Consider the following 18,056-nt stretch of genomic DNA (forward strand, 5'->3'; position numbering starts at 1 on the left):
GGCACCGAGCAATTGCAAAGCCCATGTCGGTCGGCAGAATCTGTTTCCATTCCTGGAAATGTCATCCATTGGACGAGGCCTCAGCGCTCTAACCATTGGCTGTCTAACAGTGACTTCTATTGTGGTCTCTGCTGTAAGGTGACTGGATTCTAAGGATGGGTTAGAGAAGCCTACGCGAGGCAGTAGCTGCTTGCCTGGCATGCAGTAGCCCTGGGTTCCAGCCCTATAAACTAGACATGTCTATAAACTAGACATGGAGGTGCATACTTATCTATCTCTCAAGAGGTGGAGGCAAAAGGGTCACCCTCAGCTACACAGCAAGTGTCAGACCAGCCTGGGCTACATGTGACTCTAGAAAATCAGGCAGAAAAGTGAGGGCAGAGAAGCTGGGCTTAGGTCACATCCCAGCCTGGCCTCTCCCTAGACTTAGGTCACATCCCAGCCCTGTCTCTCGATTCATTGGTGTATTAGCCACTTTGCTCATCATTCTGACCAAATACCTGACAAGAAACCACTTAAGGGAGGGGAAATGATTTGAGTTTGCCATTTAGGGTTAAACCACCATGGTTGTGGAAGAGGTTCAGCAACACAGAGGCAGGAGCGTGAGGAGGCTGGTCCTCATCTTGGAAGAGCAGGAAACAGAATCAGAGTATAAACCCTAAAACACACAACCCAGCAACCACGCCCTCCAGCCAGGCTCCTCCTCCTCCTAAAGGTTCCACGGTTCCCCCCAAAATAGTGTTCAAAGCTGATGACCAAGCCTGCAAACATATGAGCCTGTGGGGAACACACTCAATACATAGCAGGGTTTAGCTATCTATCCTTTTTGTGACTTTTTTCCTTGTCTATACAGATCATAACTCAGTCGATAAAATGATAAAGTGTCTGCCTTGTATGCATGAGGATCTGAGTTTGACCCCAGAACCCACATTTTAAAAACATTTAAAAACAAACAAAACACCTGGTGGGATGGGGTGCCCTTGTAATTTCAGCACAAGGGACCAAGGCTCACTGGCCAGCAGCCTAGCTAACTGTCAAGTTCCAGCCAATGAGAGGCTCCATTTCAAACACTGTTTAAATGGAGCTGGTGAGGGGCTTCAGGGGTAAAAGCACTTGGCACCAAATCTAATGACCAAGAATCCCATCTTTATGGTAAGAGAAGAGAACTGGCTTCCATAAGTTATTCTCTGACCTCTACATGTGTGTTATGGCACATGAACACATGCACCCATGGACACATGCACACACAAATAAGAACATATAGTAAAACACTGTCCATTTAAGTGTAAGCCTAAGTCTCTAATAGTAAAGCCATTTTTCCAGCCCTCAAAACTACCACTAAAAATAAGTGATGGCTCCTGCAGAATGACCCAAAATTGTCCTCTAGCCTTCACAAGTATGTGTGTAGGCGTGCTGAGTACATACACACACACATACATGTGGGGAGCAGACAGAAGGCAGATATCATCCTTGCAGCCATCTTGAGCCATGTACCCTGATAAGAGATTTGATTACAACAGCCTACAACAGCTGAGCACACTCTGATAACATCTCGCTTTAGATACCCAGGATCTTCCCTTGGGTGTGTGAGACTTAAAGGTGTGATTTAGAGCCAGACTTAAGGGAGTGACTTAGAGATCAGATTTAGAGACAAGACTTAAGGGCATGACTTAAGGGCGTGACTTAGAGGTGTGGCTTAGAAGTGAGACATGTAAAAGGTGAGAGGCAGACAGAAGAGTTCAGTACAACTTGGAGTTAGTTACTTGACATTAGGTATTAGGCACTCAGCACTTGGAAGAAGAAACTTGGAACTTGGAGGCACCAGGGACTAGGAACTAGGGACTTAGAGAGAAAAAGAGAGACTGAAGAATAAACGGGATTGAATCACACTCTGTCTGGTCTCCATTCTTCGAGTCCGTCCTCACTCTCTCTTGCTGAACCCCGACCTGCGGACGGACCGGAGCTGCTTGGGGCAGTGTGGGCTAACAAGTTAGTCCCCAAGGCTTTTGGCAGTGCAGGTTCCAACATTGATAGAGTGGTCCCCAACATTTTTGGCCCCCAAACACTGGGAAGCTTGGGCCGCAACACATACACATACATACACACTCACATGTACACACATATACACGTACACACATACAACACACACCTATACACACACAATACATACCTTCTCCATTGTGTCATAAGTAGATGAGTTTATGTGTGATAAACACAGGAGATGTCCCATGTAGCCATCTCCACAGCCCAAGTCCTGGACATTCTTCACCTTGTAAACTTCTGAACTTACTAAACAACTCCTGCCCTCCTACCCCAACCCCTGGTACCCACCATTGTATTTCTGTCTCTGTGAGTTTGACCAGTCTATGCCACTGCATGTAACCAGGCCCCAGACCCTTAGCACAACTGACTCCATGATGGAAGTGCCATTTGGGCTGTAAAAATCAGCATGTAAACAGCACCACCTGCCAATAATGAAAACAGAGACCTAATCCATCTGAGTCCACAGTTATGGGAAAGTCTCTAAACATGCTAACCTTCCTTTTTGGCTTCTGCTTCTGCCTAACTGTCCTTATGAACTGAGGTATGTCAGTCTGGACCATGGGTTTTGTGCTTAAAGGCTTATCCTGAGAAAATGTCAGGGCTACACTGGGATTCCGAGCACCCAGTGTAGTCACCAGCCAGCTAGTGAAGCTATATCCAAGCAGTCTTCTCTGGTGAATACCCCACAACACTGCACAGCTGTGTTTTATGGGTCTGGCTTACTTAATGAAGTTAGGATAATGTCCTCAGGTCTGTGCACAGTTAACAGGCATCAGAGTGGCTCTTAGATTTGTTTCTTTGGTCTTCTTGGATCAACTTTGCCCATTTAGCCCCCGAATGCCCTGGGTACATGTTAAACACAAGTCCAGTGGCGGGGTCATCAGCTGATTCACTGCACCATAGCACGAATCTCCTAGTTGCTGGGCAAGAATAGAAAGACATTGTCTTGCTCTAAGTCGACTTGGCTGGTTCTGTATTTTAATTTCACTTGCAAACCTCGCCCAGCCTATTCTTTATGCTATCATATGCTGTCCAGATACTTCTGGGGTTAGCACCAGAAAGGCAGACCCAGACCAGCTGAAGCAAAGGAGAAACACATTGGCTCTTACAATTGAATGTTGGGACACCCTCAGCCGGACTCAAGTCCATCCCTGAGATAAGCAGTATACTATACGTCTCCATAGTCGGCCTTTGTCTTCTCCATGTTGGCTTTGTCCTCAGACTCCACACAGTGGAAGGTAGCCATTGAACTTGTGTCTTCCCATGGGCAGAATCAGCTGAAAAAGAGTTCAGACAAACCCATGTCCTGCCAGCATGGCCCATCACACATTCACTGTCTTGGTTATGGTTTCTATTGCCAAGAAAACTACCATGACCAAAAGCAACTTGGGGAGGGAAGAACTTGTTTCACTTTACAACTGTCAGGATACACTTCCTCATCCAAGGAAGTCAGGCCAGCAACTCAAAGCAGGAACCTGGAGGTAGGAACTGAAACAGAGGCCATGGAGGAGCACTGCTTACTGGCTTATTCAGCCTGCTCTCTTGTACACCTCAGGACCACCAGCCTAAGGATGGAACCACTTTGATGTTGCTCTGCCAACCAACATCACTCATTAATCAAGAAAAATCACTACCGACTTGCCTCCAGATGAATTTTATGGAGGCATTTTCTCAGTTCAGAGTCCCTCTTCTCAAATGATTCTAGCTGCTGTCAAGCTGACATCAAACTAACCAACACACATCATCTCCTGTAACTGAGGCTAAAGTATTGATCACGAATCCAGTCCTAGAGTTGGGGTCAGGACCATCCCCATCCAGATTGTGGGATTGAGAGTGGGAGGAGCCTGGCGGTGGTGACACACGACTGACTTTAGTCTCAGCAATTGGCAGGCAGAAGCAGGTGGATCTAAGAGTTTGAGGACAGCCTGGTCTACAGAGTGAGTTCCAGGACAACCAAGGCTACACAGAGAAACCCTTTCTAAAAAAAGAAGAAGAAGGAGGAGGAGGAGGAGGAGGAGGAGGAGGAGGAGGAGAAGGAGGAGAAGAAGGAGAAGAAGAAGAAAAGGAAAAAGAAGAAGAAAAGGGAAAAGAAGAAGAAAGTGGGAAGAAACAATTCCCAAAGAAAATCCAGGCTACTGCACACAGGGACAGGGGTACAGGTCAGTACCTATCCTACCATGGGTAAGAATCGATTCCAATTCAATCCCCAGCAAAACAGGAAAAAAAGAATGTGTGTGTGTGTGTGTGTGTGTGTGTGTGTGTGTGTGTGTGTGTGTGTGTGTGAAAGAGGGAGAGAGAGAGAGAGAGAGAGAGAGAGAGAGAGAGAGAGAGAGAGGAAGAAGAGGAGGAGGAGGAAGAGAAGAGGAAGAGGGAAGAGGAGGAGAAAGAAGAAAGAAGAGGAGGAGAGGGGAGGGTTCGGGAGGGCAGGAAAGAGCAGAGGAGGGGAGGGAGGAGGAAGAAAAATTGGTCAGCTGAGTTACTCTCCTAAGAAGGGAAAGACACAAAACAACAGGACTGAAAATGGCACTGGGGTTGGGACAGGACACTTGTTGCTTTTGTAGAGGACCCAGGCTCAGTTCCCAGCACCTACATGATGGCTCACAAATGTCTATAGCTGAAGTTCAAGGGGATCCCATGCCTTCTTTTGATCTGCACAAGCATCAGATGTACACAAAACACCCATACACATAAACTAAATAAATTAAAAAATTATCAGTAAGAGAAAAGGAGGGAGAAGAAAGGGTAACTATCCTGGAGTCCAGTCTGCAGGGGAGCTATCTTTAGCATTTCCTGAGGGACAATCTGCAGTCCAGAAAAGCTGGTTCTTGCAGAGAGATTGACTTTTGGGTGGAAATGACGCTCTCGGTAATGATCTGCCAAAAACCGCTGCCTCATGCATTAGTCCCCCCCAGAGGGTAACAGGAACCTGCAAGGGACAAGAAGCTCAGCTCACACCAGCCGAGGAAAAAACCCAAACCTGATATGGTAAGTATTTTTAACAACAGGAATAAATACAAGTTTTCTTATTACAAAGCAGATACGTAGATAGGCTGTTTCAGTAAATAATACATACGTTATTTAAGTCAGCTTTCTTTCGAATTTAATATACTGTAGATATGCTTTTAAGAACTTTGCTCGATGGTTAGGCTGGGGTGTAAATCTGTTGGTAGAATGGTTGCCTCGCACATACCAAGCCCTGGGTTTGGTCCTCAGTACTTCAAGGGCACAGTGGGACACTTGTAATCCCAACAGTCCAGACAGGGGCAGGAGGAGTGCGCATTTGAAACCATCCTTGACTGCACAGCCTGCACTACCTGAGACTCTGTCTCCAAAAGTAAGTGATTAGGATTTTTTTTAACTAAAAAATTAGGATTATTTGATGCTTTCTGTAACCGTCTGAATTCCTTATATAAAATAATCTGGAGTTACCATAACTGTGATTATGTCATCCTTCTCCTATTGACACATATGTAAATTCCCAAAAAAGTAAAAGCATTTAAATTAAAAGGGAGAAAGAACTGGACCCAGGAGACACCTCACAACCATCTCCTCCCAATAGCCAGTCAGATTAGTGCCCACCGTCACTACAGCCCATTGTTAAAGCTAGAGTACTTATTTTACCTAATGTTAATTACTGTTTAATTATGCAAAATATAGTCCCACCAGGCCTGGTTGTGGGAGAAACTGCTGAGGCCTAGCATTGCTTTCACTCTCTTGAGGACCCAAGTTGGGAAAAGACCCTTGTCCCCAGGCACCACAAGGCTGTCTGCAAACACTCTCTGCTTTCCCTTTGCACACGGCCACCCTCTAGTGACAAGAAGGGAGTACCGGCTGCATTCTGATGAGCTGGAGAAGATGGACACCTCTTATCTGGATGGAACTTTGTGGTTTAAGCACACAGCTTTATGGTGGGGAGTAAGGCAGCTGGTAGACCCTGCTAAGGAGCGTGGTTGATGACCCTGCCCTCTTTGACAACTCAAAGCCTGAAACTATTGCAATGAAGTTTTCTGGTGACTGACCTCCTGGTGACTGCCCTACCGAGGATTGCCCAGAGGGCCCACATTTAGCATATTATGTCTGGAAGAACCTTGACAGAGAACCACAATACCCGCTCCGGGCTGCAGGCAGCAGCGGGCTCCTACCCTCCCTGAGCCAAGGCCTGTTATAGACTGAAGATTCTTGGTCCCTAAAACTGCTTCCGACAGTCACCTTGCCCAGCACCCCCCCTTGTCCCAAGCAAACAAAGACCCAAAGAGCCTCTTGGCACCCACCCCAAACAGCAGGACCAGAATCCTGGCTCCTTAGATCCACTGAGAAAGATCTTTATCGGTGTCTCTTGCAGCTGCCTTTCTTGGACAATAGGACTCTTTTACCCACACGTGGTGAGCATAGCAACAGAAGCCGGTCGGATGCCAGCTGTGAACAGCCCCTAACCAAAACTGCCTCATAAGCCGCACAGGCTGCTCCCTGCACGAGGCTCCTGGCCCAGGGTCATAGGGATCTGGAATTCAGCCCTGACCTGATAACAAAGCTAGGCTTGCTGGTGAGGGGCTATGCCGGGAGAGTTGTTTTGTTTGTTTGGTTTGGTTTGGTTTGGTTTGGTTTGGTTTGTTGGGGGGGCTGCACACACACACACACGCACGCACGCACGCACGCACGCACGCACGCAGGAAGGTACATGTCAGGGACTTTTTTTTCCAGTTTTTACAAGGGCACAGACATGTCTCTGGGAAGTCACAATAGTCATGTAAGACCCTCCTGTCTAAGGGGCTGGAGAGCCAGCTCAGTCATTAAGAGCACTTACTGCTCTTCTGGAAGACACAGGGTTTGGTTGACAACACTCACATGGCAGCTCATTATTTTAACTCTAGTTCAGCGGTTCTCAACCTATGGGTCATGACCCCTTTAGGGGATGAAATGACCCTGTCACAGGGATTGCCTAGGACAATAGGAAATATCATATATCTACAACAACAGTAGCAAAATTACAGTTAAGAAGTAGCAATGAAAATATTTTATGGTTGGGGTTCACCACAATGTGAGGAACTATATTAAAGGGTCACAGCGTTATGATGGCTGAAAACCACTGCCCTAGCTCTAGAGGACCTGATGCCCTCTTCTGGTCTCTTGAGGCACTGCATACACATGTGCTGAGTAAGTTTCCTCTGAGATTGAAACATTCCATCCTTCAGGGAAATTCTTTAAACAGGAAGGTAAACAACACAAACACCTTCAGGAAGTCCCTAAAACTGAGCAGATTCACTAGGTACAGTTTTCACAAGGGCACAGACATGTGCCCTTGACTGCTATAATTTAAATGTGAAATGTCACTTGAGCCTAGGCTTCTTAGCCCCTGTCTTCCCCTATGTAGAAATTCTCCAGCGTGCCCAAGACACTAGCTGGAAAGGGCTTACTTTGTCCAGGTTCTGTGTTGCCCATTAGGGACACTTCTGGGGATACTTCTCTGCCAGAGTAAGCAATAAAAGCTGAGAATATCTCTCAGAGGAGAGGCAGAGTTGAGTTGCAAGTCAAATTGTAAAAAAGACTCTGAGACCAGAGTGAGTGGCCTGGGAGAAGCAGAAAGCAGTCCAGCTGTCTGGAAGGGGTTTAGACCGGAGCCACTTGGGAAGGGCAGTCTCCAATCTTTTGGCCTGCCTGCAGGCTGTACAGTGTGTTCCAGGTTCCCAGGACACCCAGGGCTACACAGAGAAACATTGTCCTGAAAAAAAAAAATAAGATTGGAAGGAAAGAAGGAGTTAGTAAATTCAACTAACCAAGTTAATCTGCAAAGCTTCCCCCTAAGGTGAGGGTTGCATTTAAAAGTGAGTGGATCTAAACCACTTGGGAACTCTCCACTCTCAGCTCTCACTTGAAAACTAAGCAGATGAACGCCCAACCACACATGCACCAGAACAAAGGGCTGTTCACACAGATGAGAGGGACTCCCATGGGCTCTCCTCTCTGTGCCGGAAGCTTCCTTAGTAAAAGAACCAAGATTAGACAGAAATCAAGACAGATGAGAATCTAGCCTGCTCCTGAAAGCACAGAAGAGCAGAGAGCTGCAGGCCCTTTAGGCAGGATCCAGGCGAAGGGGCAGCAAGTCACACGTGGCTTTCAGTGATGAGTCTTCACCACAGATGAAAGGATCCAGCAATCCTAGTCCAAATGGGGTGACGGAAGAGTGGCCAGGAGCCATTAGGGGACAGACAACTGTGGGCCAGGCTTCAGGGAGTGACTAGGGACTTCAGAAAGGACCTAGGTTTGGAAGAGGGGTCTAGAATCTGGGCCTAGGCCAGGGAGAGCCCTGCAATGGGAATCAGTCACTTATACACCCTTGCTGGAGGGCCCGGGGACTCCCAGGCTGGCTCCAACTCATGTTGCCTCAGGATCTTGGTAGCAGGTGGTCTGCAGCAGACAAGGGTGCTCCAAGTTTGAGGGAACTGGACTAGTTGTTGTATCTCCATCTTGGCAAGTACTGGAAAAGCACGTGGAACCCTGCATTAAAGATGCTTTGCCATATCTCACCTTCCCCTCATGGCCAACACCAGTTTCCCTAAGAGGACTGCTTTCTGATTTTCCTCCAGAATCTACGATCACTCTACTTCGTCTTAAACCACAATTATCTAGCTGTCAACATATTTGATTAGACTATTGTTTTCAGCCATTGTCATGACTTTCTCGTGACACCCTATGCCTGTCTATTAGACCTTTGGAAGGTAATTTGAGGTGGGAAAGCCCCTCTGCCTAAAGACTCCCAAGGCTATCGAGTCTCATCCCAAATACTTGATGTATTCATGAGAGGACTAGAATCCCCATCCTTGGGTGCCCCATCCCTAGGTGCTCCAAAATGCCCCTGGGATCAGTGTCTCCTCCCTCAGACTCTGCCAGTCTGTCAGGAAAGCTTTCTATAACCTGCTATGTGAGGAAGGAGCTGCTTTGCCTCCTCATGTCCCCTGGTCGGACTGTACCACTTTGTTCCCCATCTGTCTTTTGGACCTACCTAGCCCCATCTGGATCTTTCTAAGCATTGAACCTCAGATCCAGAAAGATCAGCTGAGACTGGGGATGGTAACTCCTGGTACAAGGAAGCCTACCACAAATGCTACGTACGAGTCAGTTGTCCATTCATGGCTATCAGTTATGACTCCACCTCCCAGGAGACTGGGAACCCAAAGGGTGGCTTGCTTAGTCAGCTTTCTGGTACTATGACAAAATATGAGGGGAAAATCAATGTAAAGATATTAAGGTTAAGTGGAGAGCTTGGGACTGTGGAAAAAATAAATAAGAAGGGGCTTCCCACTGCGGCATGAGATATAAGCCAGCCACAATAAGACAGGGGGAGAAATCTGAGAAAACGACAACACAGCCAGACTTGGCAGGCTCTGGTGAGCACCCACAAAGCCACTCACTGAGAGGCACAACGAGGTATTGTCGCCCTTTCCCTCATAAACCCCGTCCACTAGGGACCACCTGGGACAGTGACCACCAAAGGAGAGGAATCAGTGGACCAAGAGTTGTAAGCCGAACACTAAAGAGAGGTGCCCAGTGAGAGCCCCACTGTGGGGAGCGATCTTTTTGCTTTTGCATGCTCACTCACTGAAAACAAACCTTGAGTAGTTGCTAGCCTGACCTACCTGTGCCCTGGTGTGAGTTTTTCTCCATTTGGAGCATGAGAACTGCATCAGCTGCTATCAGAAGGATTTGGGAGAGATCTCCCCACCCACAGCAGAGGACAATGCTACAGATTTTGTCCAAGACTGTCTTGTCTGGGTCCCGGGCTTTAGGCACGAGGCAGAATGTCATGGTGAGAGAGGGCTGTGCCTGAACTTGCTGCTCATCTTATGACAACCGGAGTGGGGAGGGACAGAGCCAAAGAGTACCCTTCAAAAGGTAATCCAGTGGCCTGTTTCTTCCAGCCAGGCCCATCTCCTAAAAGCCCATTCAGTTTTGAACTCACCAATGGATTAACCTAGGACTCCAATCACCATTCAACAGCACCTGAAAACCAGGCCTTTAACCCACGCACTTTCTTGGAGGCCACTTCATATACCAACCATAACTGGGGTGTGGCCTCCAACAGAGTGATGTGTGTTCCGACATGCAGGTGACTCAGGGACATGTCTCCTTTTGTGTGTGCCTCTTCTCCAGGTCTGCAGCAAGTTTCCATGCATGCAGCAAGAATGTCTGCAGCACGGTTGTTTTCTCAAGCCTGTGGCTGCCTCATTAGCACCACAGATGGGAGCCTTTTGGGGGGCCTCTACCAGGGACTGTTCATCTCTACCAGGCCCTGCCCAGCTACAGGTGGGTCCCTCACTAAATGACAACTGCTTTATGGCTCCCAACAGGACAAACACCCCCTGAGAGTTTCAAGAGGTAAGCACAGGAGACATGTGCCTGAGGAAATTTGGAAGTAAAACCTGGTCTGCTGAGGGGCTGGCCAGGACCTGCAGAAACCAGATCAGCCAGCATTGGGATGATGTGCCTGAGAATCAAGAGGGCCAGGTGCTGGCCTCTGCTTGGCACCTGGTGGAGCCTATCCCATGATAAGAAAGGAAAGCATACCAGAGATAGTTTGATTTTTAAAACAGAGCCACTCCAGGGAGAAGCCATTAATTCATGAGCAAATTTAAAGATTTATTTATTTTACGTATAGGAGTAAACTGTAGTTATCTTCAGACACCAGAAGAGGGCATCAGATCTCATTATAGATGTTTGTGAGTCACCACGTACGAGGTGGGAATGGAACTCAGGACCTCTAGAAGAGCAGTCAGTGTTCTTGACGGCTGAGCCATCTCTCTCCAGCTCCCTCATGAGCAGATTTAAATTAAAAAATTTTTTAGATTTTTTTTTACATGTGCACATGCTTTGCTTGTATATATATTAAGTGTTCCATGTACATACCTGGTACCTGAGGAGGTCAGAAAAGAATGTCAGATCTCTTGGTACTGGAGTTATAAATGGTTGTGAGCCACCATGTGGGTGCTGGGGATCAAGCCTGGATCCACTGCAAGAGCAGCAAGTACTCTTAACCTTCAAGCCATCTCCCTAGCCCTGGCGAATGGATTTAGCCATTCTGAGGGTTCATGCCCTGGTCACCTCTCCAAAGCCCCATCTCCAAACACCATGAATTTGGAACTGGAGGGTTATGTTTCCTACACATAAATTTTGGATTCAAAGCATAGGAGGAACCTTCCAGAGTTATTGCAAAGAGTAAATGGACCCAACAACTGGATGGCATGTGTCACATTTGATAGAAACCAGGTTTGAAAATCACTGGGGCAATTTAAACATGGCCTCTAGTGTGATGGCACTGTTAACTCAGAGAGAGGATGGTGCTGGTGTTCTGAGAGGAGGAGCATGTGTGCTGATGTTTTGAAGGAGGAAGCTTCAGGAGGTTTGCTCTCCCCATCAAGGGCTCAACAACAGAAAGTGTGTTTGCATGGAAGGAGAAAAAGAAAGTGGGTTTTATAAAATCCCAGCTCCAGGTTCTAGGTGGGAGGTATATTTCAGCTATCTGTATTATTTATTGACAAAATATATAACTAAAGCAATGAAAAGAAAGAAGGAAAAAAGGGAGGGAGGCAGGGAGGCAGGGAGGCAGGGAGGCAGGGAGGCAGGGAGGCAGGGAGGCAGGGAGGCAGGGAGGCAGGGAGGCAGGGAGGCAGGGAGGCAGGGAGGCAGGGAGGCAGGGAGGCAGGGAGGCAGGGAGGCAGGGAGGCAGGGAGGCAGGGAGGCAGGGAGGCAGGGGTGATTCTGGCTCAGTTGGAGGGCATAGTCCATCTTGGTGGAGAATGGTTGACAGCAGGACCCGAGGCAGCTGGTCACATTGTATTCTTAGTGAGGAAGCAGAGGGCAATGAACGCTGATTCTTAGTTCCCTCTCTCCTTTCACTCAGTCCAGGACCCCAGAACCCCATTAGGGCAGGTCTTCCCCACAGTTAAACTTCTGGAAAATCCAGGGGTGTGTTTCCATGGTGATTCTAAATCCAGCCAAACTGAGAGTGAAGACTAACTTCAACATTTTGTAGTCTTTCCACTGTCCTTCATGCCTAAATTTTGTCAACTAAAAACTCGGAGAAAAGGAGAATAAATGAGACACAGTAAGCCAAGCACCCTGCCCGCGGCCTGTTTGGCATTATTTATTAGCAAGTATTCACTAAGCCACTGGGTGACATCATCCCAGAGGCAGGATGGGCAGGTCAGACCTTGGACAGGTCAGACCTTGATCTGAGACATAGCAAGCATTTCTCGAGAGCTAGAGCCCAGCATCAAATGATAAAACAGATACATGAGTGTGTTAACCACTCACAGTGCTCAGAGTTACCCAGAATGTGACTGAGGACCATGGTGGAGGGGAAGGGTGTCACTTGAGCATGGGTGCCTCGAAACCTCTGAACAGGTGGAAGAACACAGACTAAGGAGGAGCCATTCCAGAAAGTCAGCTCTGAGGTGACCACTCACATGTCCTTGTGCGTGTCCATGGCCTAGGACAGCTTAGGATGCCCAGGTGTGTGTGTGTGTGTGTGTGTGTGTGTGTGTGTGTGTGTGTGTGTGACATAGCTGGAAATTCAAATGTTCCTGTTTGTTCCTCTCCAGGGGATCAAGCTGTGGTAAACCCATACATAGCTCTTCTGTCTGATGAGACAAGCAGATACCATCAGGTTTCCTTGGCCAGTGAACCCCATGGTGTGGTCAGGGTTCCTGCTGGGCCACTTCCTGGAACCAGCCAGTGATCTGGAACTGGCCTTAGGGGATCTCAGTGGCCCTTTAGCCAGGTCAAGAGACTGGCCCAGACAATTCTCAGGAACATACATTAACAAATGAAAAGACATTCGACCTTATCCTCATGCATAATTAAAGAAATGTGCATTGAAATTCAATGTTTTCACCCACGGGCTGTTTAAAAGCTAAGGAGCTTGATAATATGGGGCCAGTGGTGAGTCTGTAGGGAACGGTCCTTACAGACTGTTTGCCCAGCCTCTGATGGGTCACTTGGCACTACTCATCACATTTGAAGTTGTGGCCACCCTTCAGCTCAGCCATTTCACTCAACTGAATCTGTTCTGACATAGTCAGAGAAGTGCTCTTTAAACAACACAGTACAAGATGGTCGACAGAGTTATCTCCTTAGCTTCTGCAGCACTGAGGTTTTCAACCACGGAAACCGTTCAAAATGCTCACCAGCAGAGGCAGACATTAAAAATAAAGATAGTGTTGATACAACAGCAGTAATGGTTGGTGAGCGCCATTACAAACACCCAGGAGGCTACAGTGCCAAACATCACTCTCCATGAGAACCAGAGATGGAAACAGGCAGCTGTTACAGGGTTCTGACAGCATCAGCTTCCCTGCACTTGGTTCTCTAGCCTTACTGAGAGAGAGGGCTCTGATTCCTGACCTCCTCCTGACGGAGTGTCCCTGCCTTGGGGCTGTATACAATGGAATGACCTAAGATGCCGGGTCAGACACTAACCCCCAACCATCTTGGCGCTTAATCTCTAGATTTTCACCATGGAAACGGTTTCTATCTATTCCCCCACTTTCAGCCTGTCTCCTAACTGATTTTAGAGTTCTCTTCAGAATGGGGAACATCACAGTAGCCTCAATGAGGTTCTGTTGAAACTCTCTGAGGGAAAGCTCTTTCCTCCTGTCACAGAATGCCTTGGGTGGAGACCTAACATTCGAAACTACCCAAAACAAGAGTTAATCCACTGGGCTACTTGCTGAGCCTCCACGAATAACTCAAAGGGAGAGCAAGTGAGAGAAGATGGGAGGAAGGAGGGACCACATGTTTGTCCTTCTTTTCAGCATCTGAACCATCTCCTTGAAGGGTCTCGATCCCTCACCTAGCTTCCACCATGACAGTTAGAAATGGCTTCTGGCACCACGGCTCTTGTAGCAGTGCAGTGAGAGCAAAGTCTGACTCTTATTTCAAAGTGTCTCGAGCCCAGTGTTATCTGTCGTGAGCAGGTTGTGACAAGGTTTAGGGTCCCCGTGGGAAGAGGAGCGACAGGTCCTCTCCACTCAGGAATCGTATACAGGATTGACTGTGAGACGGTCAGTTCCACGAGAGGGGAGAGAGTACGCCAGAGACAGAGGTTTGATATTTAATTGCTCTTTAATAATGCACAGCAAACAATATATTATCACCAATGCTAAAGCTATTGTAACAACGAGGTATTGCCACATTTCCTATGCATTGACTCTATCAATGTCACTACACAAATAATAAGTAATGATCCGGTGCAGCGTGCTCGGTCTCTCCGCTGTTGCTTTGATGATCCATGCTGCAGAGTGCTCGGTCTCTCGGGTGCAGAGGAGGCCTGAATGGAGGATCACGCTAGCCAGTCATGGCTACCAGTGTGATGCAGTGCTCTGGCCAAGGGCTCCTTTTTAATGCTTGAATTAGGGTTACTTCTGACATACACGGCAGATAACCAGATGTGTCTGGTTATCTGTGGGGCTATGGCTTCATTACAGCTGGTTATCACACTTATTCAAAACAACTTATTTTAATGCACAAATATTTTGATTCATAAGGTTTTTCAAAACAACTTTTGGGTATCAAAACAACTTCTGGTTATCACAGCACTTCACAACAACTTCACTTCAAACTTGTTTTCTTTCCTATTACAAATATGGAGTTGATCCTGTTAAGGGCCTGCTCCTTATACAAAGGAATTCAAAGGCTTGGAAGGACTTGGGCTTCCTGCCACTTGCATGTGAGTAAAGGTTATGCTAACCTTGATGGTTAGTTTTAAAATGTTAACCTGACACAACCTATAATTACCTGGGAAGAGTCTTAATTGAAGAATAATCTAGATCAGGTTGGCCTGTGGGCATACCTCCGGGGAAATTGTCTTGATTGTCAACTGAAGTGGGAAAAGCCCAGCCCACTGTAGGCGGCATCATTCCTAAGCTGGAAGTTTTGAACTGTGTAAGTGAAGTCAAGCTAAGTGCTGGCAAACAAGGAACGTGAATATGTGTATTTCTCTCTGCTCTGGACTGTGGACATGTGACTGCCTAGAAATAAAACCACAACACTAAAGCTTAGCAAAGGGACAGGACATATAATAGAAAGATACACAGTGTTTCGTGAAGCCCAGAAGATTGAACGAATGAGCCTGGAGCCCAGCTGCAACCAGGAACCTCGAGACTGGGAAGCTATTTGCAGATCTCCCTGCAGCTGCTCCCCCTGTGGTTCTATACTTTCAGCTCTGCCTTCCCCACATTTGGAGTGCGCCAGACTCCTGCAAAGGAATACCTCAGATGCCAACTGAGGCAGTCACAAACATGCTGAGCTGACCACCCAGGGTGGCAGAGCCCTCCCATGAAGCCAGCTCACTAGGTCGGAAGAGCTGACAAGAAAAAGTCCCACAGGTTGAGTGGATTCAATTACCCCCTCAATTCTGGAAACCAGAAATTCAAGATGAAGGTGTCTGGAGGGTTGATTGCTCACCAGAGCATCAATGCTTTGCCCTTCTCCTAGCTTCTCAGAGCTTGCTGACATCCCTCATGATTTGTGTTTTTGTTTGTCTGGCTTCTTGATGCATTATCCTGATCCCTGCCTTCAAGGTCGGGCTTTTTCTCTGTGCACATGTCTCTCAATTTCTTCTTTTCTAGAGATACCAGCTATATTGGGTTAGTGTAACCTCCTCTCCACGAATTACCTCTTTGGTGACCCTGTTTCCAGCTGAGGTCCTGGGAAGGAAGATTTCGATATATAAACCTGTATTGGGTGGGAAACAGTTCTCCCAGAAATAATGAAAATGGAGAGAAGCTGAAGACAGCGGACCTGAGACAGCAGAGCCAAAAGGGAAGGAGGAAAACCAGTCAGCTCTTGTGTTTCCGGCTCAGAGCGGAAAAGTACCCAGGTACGGTGATGCATGCCTGTAACCCCAGTGCTGGAAGGTGGAGGCAGGAGAATCAAGAGTTTAAAGTCATCTTCATCCACATGGGGTTCAAGGAGAACCCGGGTTGCTTGGAAAACTCTAAAACAAACAACAACGAAACAAAGCAGGAAGAGAGGGCGGAGCCAGTGAAAGGGGTGTGTCAAACCATCAAGGATGCCCCCTACAAGGAAAGTGGTGGTAGTGGGTTTTTTTGGTTTTTGTTTGTTTGTTTGTTTTCTTGTTTTTTGTTTGTTTGTGGTTTTTGTTTTTGTTTGTTTGTTTTTTTGTTTTTTTTTTTTTGGTTTTTCGAGACAGGGTTTCTCTGTGTAGTCCTGGCTATCCTGGAACTCACTCTGTGGACCAGGCTGGCCTCGAACTCAGAGATCCACCTGCCTCTGCCTCCCAAGTCCTGGGATTAAAGGCGTGTGCCACCACTGCCCGGCTTGCTTTTGCTTTTCAAGACAGGGTTTCTCTGTGTAGTCTTAGGTGTCCTGGAACTTGCTCTGTAAACCAGGCTGACCTCGAACTCAGAGCCCGCCTCTGCTTTAAACAACCTGCTTTATCTGCTAGCCCTACTTTAGAACACTGGTTAAAAATAGTAGTGGCCTCAAGCCTCTTCAGACTCGGGAGGTGCAGAAGAGACCTTAACGAGGAATAAAAAACACTGGGAAAGGGTAACCCCCTCACTCCCAGGAGTGGTCCAGAGGGAGAGAGACTACCTGAGGGGAAGGAAGCACAAAAGGAACCCGCTGCAGACTCAAGGAGGTGCTGGGACTTGTGAGCACACAGGAAGAAACAAGAAGCATGGTGGGACTGGCTCCAGGCACACAGGCGTAGGGCAAGAGGGTTGGACACGAAGCCACAAAGCTACTTGGGTTCCTCCTCCTTCTCGTTTGCCTTTTTCTGCTTCTGCTGCATAATCTCCGAGTCCCTGGGGGTAGACATGATGGGGCACTCTGCTTGTGGGCGGGCAGCAGAAAGCCCATCATCTCGGCGCTTTCCCTTAACCGAGTCGCTCTGCTTCTTCATGTTCTTCTGGCGGCGAGCTCTCGCTGGTTACCTCGGGTCATGGCGAAGGCAGCGGCTCCAACCTGCCTCCCACAAATCTGTATTTTAAAAGGCTATTTAGGAGCTGGAGAAATAGTTCATCGAGAAGAGAAGTTGCTGCCCGTATCATCAGAAATCAAGTTCAAATCCCAACCACAACATCTGGGAATTCACAAATGCCTGCAGCTCTAGGTTCAAGATATCCCGAGCTTCAAGAGACGGCCATATACACCCTGCTATACACACATCAATACTACAAGCAAATCTATAATAACAAAGACTATATTCAGGCCAAGTGGTGCATGCCTTTAATCTCAGCACAGAAGTGGGTGTTTCTGTGAATTCGAAGCCAGCCTGATCTACATTGCAAGTTCCAAAATAACTAGGATTACCTAGAGAGATTATCTCAAAAAAAAAAAAAAGGCATAAATAAATAAATAAATAAATAAAACACAACAACAACAAAAATCAAAACAGAAAACCCCACAAAACTGTATTCAGACCATCATGCTACCTCACTTGGCTGGTGGAGTGCTGACTCTTCATGGAAAAAATGAACATTCATTCCTCTCTTTTTTATTTTGTCTTTATTTTTGTTTTGGTAAAACAGAGTTTCACTCTAAACCCTGGCTGGTCTGAACTTGCTCTGTAGACCAGGCTGGCCTCAAACTCAGAGATGCCTCTGCTGCCAGAGTGATGGGATTAAAGACATGGATCAAGGTGCCCGGCTGGTTCCTCATTCTCCAACTGTGTTAAGTCTACTAGTAGTCAAGTTTCCAGAGTTGGAACCAGGACTTTAACCTACCTCTCACCCTTTTCCAAAGCTCATCTTTCCAAAGCAAAGGTGACCCTCCACCATCATCCCTTTTCCTTGTTCTGGTACTCCTGATGCCCCTGTCCACGCAGATTTAGCCAGTCGCTTCCCACTCAGTCTACAGCTGAATCCACACGTGGCACAGAGCCAGCGGGAGGGGTGTACGGAGGGGGGGAACGGGTGGGGCTCGGGATGAAGGAGAGGGAGGAATCTGCCAGTCCCTGGCTCCCAGTGCTGCCTTTAGAGCCACCGCCCACCCTG

General features: G+C 47.5%; 1 pseudogene; it reads right to left on the reverse strand.

Annotated features, from left to right (window-relative positions):
* Positions 1 to 16,738: 16,738 nt before the first annotated feature.
* Positions 16,739 to 18,051, reverse strand: LOC143434530 (small EDRK-rich factor 2 pseudogene; annotated as a pseudogene).
* Positions 18,052 to 18,056: the final 5 nt, after the last annotated feature.

This window comes from Arvicanthis niloticus, chromosome 15 (assembly GCF_011762505.2).
Source record: "Arvicanthis niloticus isolate mArvNil1 chromosome 15, mArvNil1.pat.X, whole genome shotgun sequence".
NCBI classification, from domain to species: domain Eukaryota; kingdom Metazoa; phylum Chordata; class Mammalia; order Rodentia; family Muridae; genus Arvicanthis; species Arvicanthis niloticus.